This window comes from Heterocephalus glaber, unplaced genomic scaffold, assembly GCF_053883595.1.
Source record: "Heterocephalus glaber isolate CG9 unplaced genomic scaffold, H.glaber_assembly_v1.0 deba00000943, whole genome shotgun sequence".
Taxonomy (NCBI): Eukaryota; Metazoa; Chordata; class Mammalia; order Rodentia; family Bathyergidae; genus Heterocephalus; species Heterocephalus glaber.
The window spans coordinates 7,206,856-7,212,855 of NW_028258175.1; the positions used below are offsets into that span (position 1 = coordinate 7,206,856).

A 6,000-nucleotide genomic window follows, 5' to 3' on the forward strand; every position below is an offset into this window, starting at 1 on the left:
TCCCGGGGTGTTGGGATTACAGGCATACACCAGCACACCTGGCTCTCCAAGCCCTTTTAGATATTAGGCCAAGAACTTCTACCAGCTAGAAGCAGTGAGGAGCTGCTTACCCTTCAGGGTGAGTTCCTCTCACCAAGAGACAGGAAGAGTGGCTTTTGTCCTGCAATGGACAGGTGGTGATAGAGGCAGATGAGTCTGGGATTCCTATGGGCCTCAGAATGACAACTTAATTGCAAATGAAATAAGACAGGGAAGTAATAGGGTGAAGGGCTTACTGCACACTGCACGCTTGGAGTGATCTCTGGCATGCAATGATGACTGGACGAGCCAGGCCCAGGAGAAGTGACTGTCGGCCTCTGAAAGGCCACCGGGGAAGGAAGCAAACGGAACGGAACGGACGGAGAGAGGCTGCCCTGCATGGTACAGAGCTCTCTTGGATTCCGGTTCCAGTTCTCTGCTCCCTTCAAAGAGGAAACACACCCAAAGCCCAGCCGAGTGACTGGCGGCTAGGATCTGCAGTCCACGGCCTGGGCTGCACCCTGGCTCCATTGCTAGGGGCGTCCCCTGTCCTGGAGGACAGACTTCCCTGCACCAGTGCTCGGCACGTGCTGGGCCAATGATCCAAGGCCTTTCCGCTCTGGATCTCACGTATTTCCTATGGTGCTGCCTCGGGAGTTGCTGATTCAGGCAAGAAGCTAAGAAATCATCTCAGCATCTCATTAATGTCTAGACTTCCGGCACCTAATAGATGCTTATAAATAAACACTGAAATTATTGAGAATGTCAGGTGCGGTGGTGCATGCCTGTAATCCCAGCACTCAGGAGGCTGAAGCAGGAGGATCCGTGAGTTCAAGCCCAGCCTGAACTACGTAGGGAGAGCTTGTCTCAAAAAAAAAAAAAAAAATCAAAAAACAAAAGAAAAGAGAAATTACTGAGAATAGCAGTACTTTATGTCAGAATAAAAGGACCAATGTACAGGTGCCCATGCCCATCTGCCCCTTTCTTCCTGCCATCTCAAGCCCACTACTTTCTAGGCCCAGAACCAGTCACCGTTCGGGGCCAAGGTGTCACCTCCCTGTCTGCAACCTCAGGTCTCTCTGGCCAGAATGCTTTCCCCACTCTCGAGCATATGTGTTTGTTCTCTTCAAAATCTGGCTCAAAGTTGGACCTCCTCCAGAAAGCCTTCCGTGGAAAGAGTCCTTGTCCATAAAAGAGTGGACAGCAAACAGTACCTATCCCAGGTTGTCCAGAAGATTCGGTGCGATCAGGCCTGTGGCACCTGGCATAGACAGGGTGCTCAAAAGCTGCTATCACACCTGACCATCCCCACATCCCCAGCCCTTGCATCACCTTCTTCCCCCGAGGCCCTCCATACTCAGTGCCATTACACTAAGGGGCCAAAACGTCTGTGACAGACAAGGTAACTGTCCTCCCAAAGATGTTCACATTCCAGTCCTTGGACCCTGTGACTGTATGACCTTACATGGCAGAGGGAGGCAACTGTGCAGGTGATCAAGGCTCTTGCAATGGGGAGACTGTCCTGGTTTGTCCGGTGATTATATCACAAAGGTCTGTATGGCAGAAAACAGGCAGGAAATTTTTTTTTTTTAAAAGAAGAGAGGGCCGGGGATTTAGCTCAGTGGTTCCGCCACCTGCCTCGCAAGCACAAGGACCAGAGTTTGATCCCCGGTACCAAAAACAAAAAAAAGAAGAAGAAGAGAAAAATGTAACATGGGAAGCAGAGGTAGACAAAGAGAAAGATTTAGGGCCAGAAATTAACTCAATGGCAGAGCAAGTGCTTAGCATATGAGAGGCCCTGGGCTCATTCCCAACACCAAGGAAGGAAGGAAGAGAAGGAAAGGGAAAGGAAGGAAGGGAAAAAAGAGGAAGATGTGGAGATGCAGAGCTGCTGGCTTTGGAGGAGGAGGGGGCACAAGCCAAGGAAACCAAGGGGCCTCAGAAGCTGGAAAAGGCAAGGAAACAGACTCTCCCCTAGAGCTTCCAGAGGAACAAAACCTTACAGACACCTTGACTTTAACACTTCTGACCCCCAGAACTGTAGGATAATAACTTTGTGTTGCTTCAGTCCATTCACTTTGTGATCATTTGTTACAGCACCAATAAGAAACGAATACAGTCTGGAAGAATGGCTCTGAAGCTGGGGCTTCCTTTGAAACCTTTGACAATGTCCGGAGACCTTTTGGGCTGTTGTAAGTCTAGGGTACAGCTAGTGGGTAGAGAGCAGGGACGCTGCTGCAGAGCCTACAACTCCTAGGACAGCCCCACCAGGATGAAGGATCAAAATGTCAGCAGTACTGAGGCTGAGAAACTCACCTCCTTTAGGACAACTGGGTACCGGGGATTGAACTCGGGTCCTTGGGCTTTCCCAATAGGCAGCGAAACCACTGAGCTAAATCCCCGGCCCCCTCCTGACTCTTTAAAGACAAATCTCCATGCATCCATAGAGACAGAGAAATTAGCTTACTGACCCATGGGAAACAACAACCTATTGGATAAGCTAATACTTGCTCTGTTTGAAGGCTCATAAAAATACCTTTGCAGCATACTGTGTTTTCTTCCAAAAAATCGTCATTGCGCAAGGGCTCTTTTATTGTTTTAGAAATTAGAAAAATCCATTTTAGGGTACGAAGCACAAGATTGTCACTATAGCTTCGATGAGCAAAATGGACAAGGGCGCTTTACATTTTAATGTTTGATCATCCACAAGACATCTTCCTCGTGGCCCCGAAACACAGTGTACTCCTGGCAGGTCAGTCCAGGAGCACAGCATGTGTCACTTCCCACAGTGAACTGTGTTTACACAGCCGTCCAGAGGCCAGACCACGTGAGCATGTCAAACAAAAGGGGCCGTGTCTCGGCCTTCTCCAGCCCAGAGCACCAAGCCTGGCACTCACCACACACGCACCCTGGATAAATGAACGTGTAACTTGAGGAAAACGAGCAATCTGCTGCTGAATCACGGACCCAGCTGGCACTGGAGCAGAGGGACGACTGGGCTGTCATCACAGAGGGTCGGCCAGCCCAGTGGCAAGTAGGAAAGCCTAGACCATGGAGCACCTGAAAAGCGCGGAGGCCAGGATCTGGCTGAGCGAGACCTTTGGGACGAACAGATCTGAGTTCAAGTCCCAGGTCTGCCACTACTAGCTGAGCAGTGCTGGGCAAGTTACCTAAGCTCTCTGAACCTCGGTATCCTCCTCTGTAAAATTCATTCATCCAACAGACTGGAGTGGACCAAACAAGGAGGAAGAGAGATAAGCAAGTTGGCTAGAAAAAGCCACGGTGGTATAGAAAGCCAGGTCTCCACCACGAATTATGCTGCCCAGTCGGTGACTACATTTCCCAGCCTCTCCTACACCTTGGTGATGTGACTGCATTTGGGCCAGCAGAACTGGGCAGAAATAAACTTGCAGAACTTTCAGGCCCACCCAGCAGCCCGCTTCCCATGTCCTGGGCAGCCTCTCCTCCACCATGATCCCACTCAAAGCCGAGTGACAGCATCTCATATCACTTACAAAGCACTTGCTGCGCAGCTCATTTTCCAGGAAGACGTGAGCTCCCCCCTCCCTGGGCCTCGAACTTGCTGTACCCTCCTCCAGGAAGTCTCCCCTGAATCCCAGGAAGCAGACACTATTAGTATCATTCTCCAGATGGGGTCACTGAAGAACAGAGTTTAGTGATTTGCCCAAAATCACACAGCGAGAAAGTGGGTGAGTCAGACTTGCAGGTGGTGCCGGCTGAATCCAGGGCTTATGCCACAGTCATCACATTCTGAATCAGCAGTTCTAAAACTGTGGTACCAGGACCCTCTGGACCACCAGCAGTAGCCAGAGCGACATCTTTACCCCGGGAACTTGTTAAATAGAAATGGAAATTCTCCAGCCTCACTCAGACCTACTGAATTAACTTCCAGGTTTCAACACACCCTGAAGTTGAGAACTGGGCTAGAGAAACTGTCTGCAGTTTGGCTACCCATAGCTCAGCCACTTCCTGTGTTTTGCTGGCCCTTGCTTTATCATCAATGCGTTACTCACTCCTTCTTCCATCTGAACCCTTCTTCTTTGAGCCCACCAGCCCTGGCTGCAAGAGTTTGATTCTACACTTAAAAGCCCAACCCACTCCATCCCAGGTGTGGACTCTCTCTAATCGCTCCTTAGGGGCATCTTCAGCTCACAGGAGTAACCGTCTGCAGCGTCTTGTCAGCAGAATGCATCTCCCTCAACACAAAAAACGTTTTTTAATCAGTCCAGCCAGCTGCTACGACTTTGATTCTAGTCCTGAATGTGAACATTTTCTGCTTCAGGTTTAAGACTGGACCAGAAATACATTGGGACTCCTGGAGAATGAAGGGGAGCAAATCCAAGTGTCTGCTGTGCACCCCAGACTTTCTCCACAGGCTCCCAGGGGCCTCACAACTAGAAGCCAACCCCGCCAAGGACTTTTTCGGAGAATCTGAGCAGTGCAAGATAAAAGTGTAAGGGCCCCTACTCCAGTGGGTCGGCGTGGTAGGGGCGGCTGGAGGGAAGGCCGGCGTCCACGAGCCACACCCACAACCTTCAGAGCTCCCAGGAGCCCACTCTTCCGGGCAGATAGCAAAGACTAACAGGGGAGGTGAAGGGAGGCCTGGGCTCCTTCCAGCTCATGGCTGTGTCCTCTGCTAGGCTTCCAGGCTCCTCTTCACGGGCCAGAAACAAGGGGACGGCGTGTGTCCTGATGTCCAGGTTGAGAGGAGCACCTGGCCTCGCCTCCTCTCCACCCCCTTGCCCTTCACCCTACACCCGGTGGGCATTAACAGCTTCCACCTGCTGGTTCTGCGTCCTCGCTTAATCCATCTCGCTTATTAGACTGCTGTCCACGTGGCTTTTGGAGCTTCTGGGGGCCTGAGGACCACCCTGGGCTTCAGTTTCCTCCCCTGTGAAATCTGTTTTCCTGTTTGAGTGGCCCCAAGGCAGGGAGCGCCCACGACCGAGCACCGAGGAATCAGGCTCCCAGGAGGCGAGCGTCCCAGGAGGGCAATTCCCCGCAGCACACACACTTTGCAGCCGGCCCGTCTGTCACACTTGGGACGCAGCCGGGCTGCTTCCCGCACCGCGCCCCGCCCCGCCCCAGGCGATCCCCGGGCCGCCCCTGCGCCACCACGCGCGCCACCGCTCAGGCCCTTGGCGCACATGTCAGCTCCCGCAGCCAGCGCGTTCGCACAACCCTCGGGGTCCCGGGGCTGCGGCCCACGCAGTCTCTGCTCAGCGGACCACGTGGGAGAAGCGGCCCGGGCCTAGCGGGAGACAGGCGGGCAGCGCTGCGCCTCTCCGGACGCCCTCGCGGCCAGCGCTTGCCGAGGTCGCTTCCCGCGGACGCGACGCTTCCGCTTCACAGCAGCAGGCGCCGAGCGCCCCACGTCCCTCTCCCCTTCCGCGCACCCCGGGCTACCGAGGGCCGCAGAGCGCAGCGAGTCCCCTCCTACCTCTCCCGGTCGCGACGAGGCAGAGGGGCGGGCAGAGGCTCGCGGCGCGGCGCTCCAGGGTGCAGACCGGGGGGGCCCCCGAGTGCCGAGGAGCGGCGAGCGGGTCGCGGGGACGCGTGCCCGGGCTGGAGCGCAGGTGGCCGGAGCCGGGCTGGAGCAGCAGCCGCGCGAGGCCTCTGATCGCGCAGCGGCGGAGCGGGGACTGGAGCGAGGCCGGGGGGCGGGGCTTCGAACGGGGGCTCACGAGGCCGCCCCGCCCAAGGCTGTCCCCGCCCCTGCAGCCCGGAGCTGGACCTGGCCCCTCGCTCAAGTACTAACGCTAGCGGTGCTCCCCCGCCTGTTGGCTGCAGATGCAGTACGGCGCTGGAGCCTGATTAGCCCACTGCTCGTTTGTACAAGTCTCTATTACACACCCTTAAAATATTTTTTATCGGGGGCTGGGGATTTAGCTCAGTGGCACAGCGCCTGCCTTGTAAGTACAAGGTCCTGAGTTCAATCCTCAGTACCACAAAAAATATATA

At 54.5% G+C, this 6,000-nt stretch overlaps 1 protein-coding gene across 2 annotated transcripts in view; it reads right to left on the reverse strand.

Annotated features, from left to right (window-relative positions):
- Eef2k (eukaryotic elongation factor 2 kinase) overlaps window positions 1–5,794 on the reverse strand; it is a 61,348-nt gene extending 55,554 nt beyond the window's left edge. Inside the window, exon 1 of one of the 2 annotated variants that reach the window (XM_004855912.4) lies at window positions 5,480–5,794. The gene's annotated coding sequence lies outside the window, so the exon portion shown is untranslated. The remainder of the gene's footprint in view (window positions 1–5,479) is intronic. The other variant, XM_004855913.4, reaches the window with a different exon arrangement.
- Window positions 5,795–6,000: the final 206 nt, after the last annotated feature.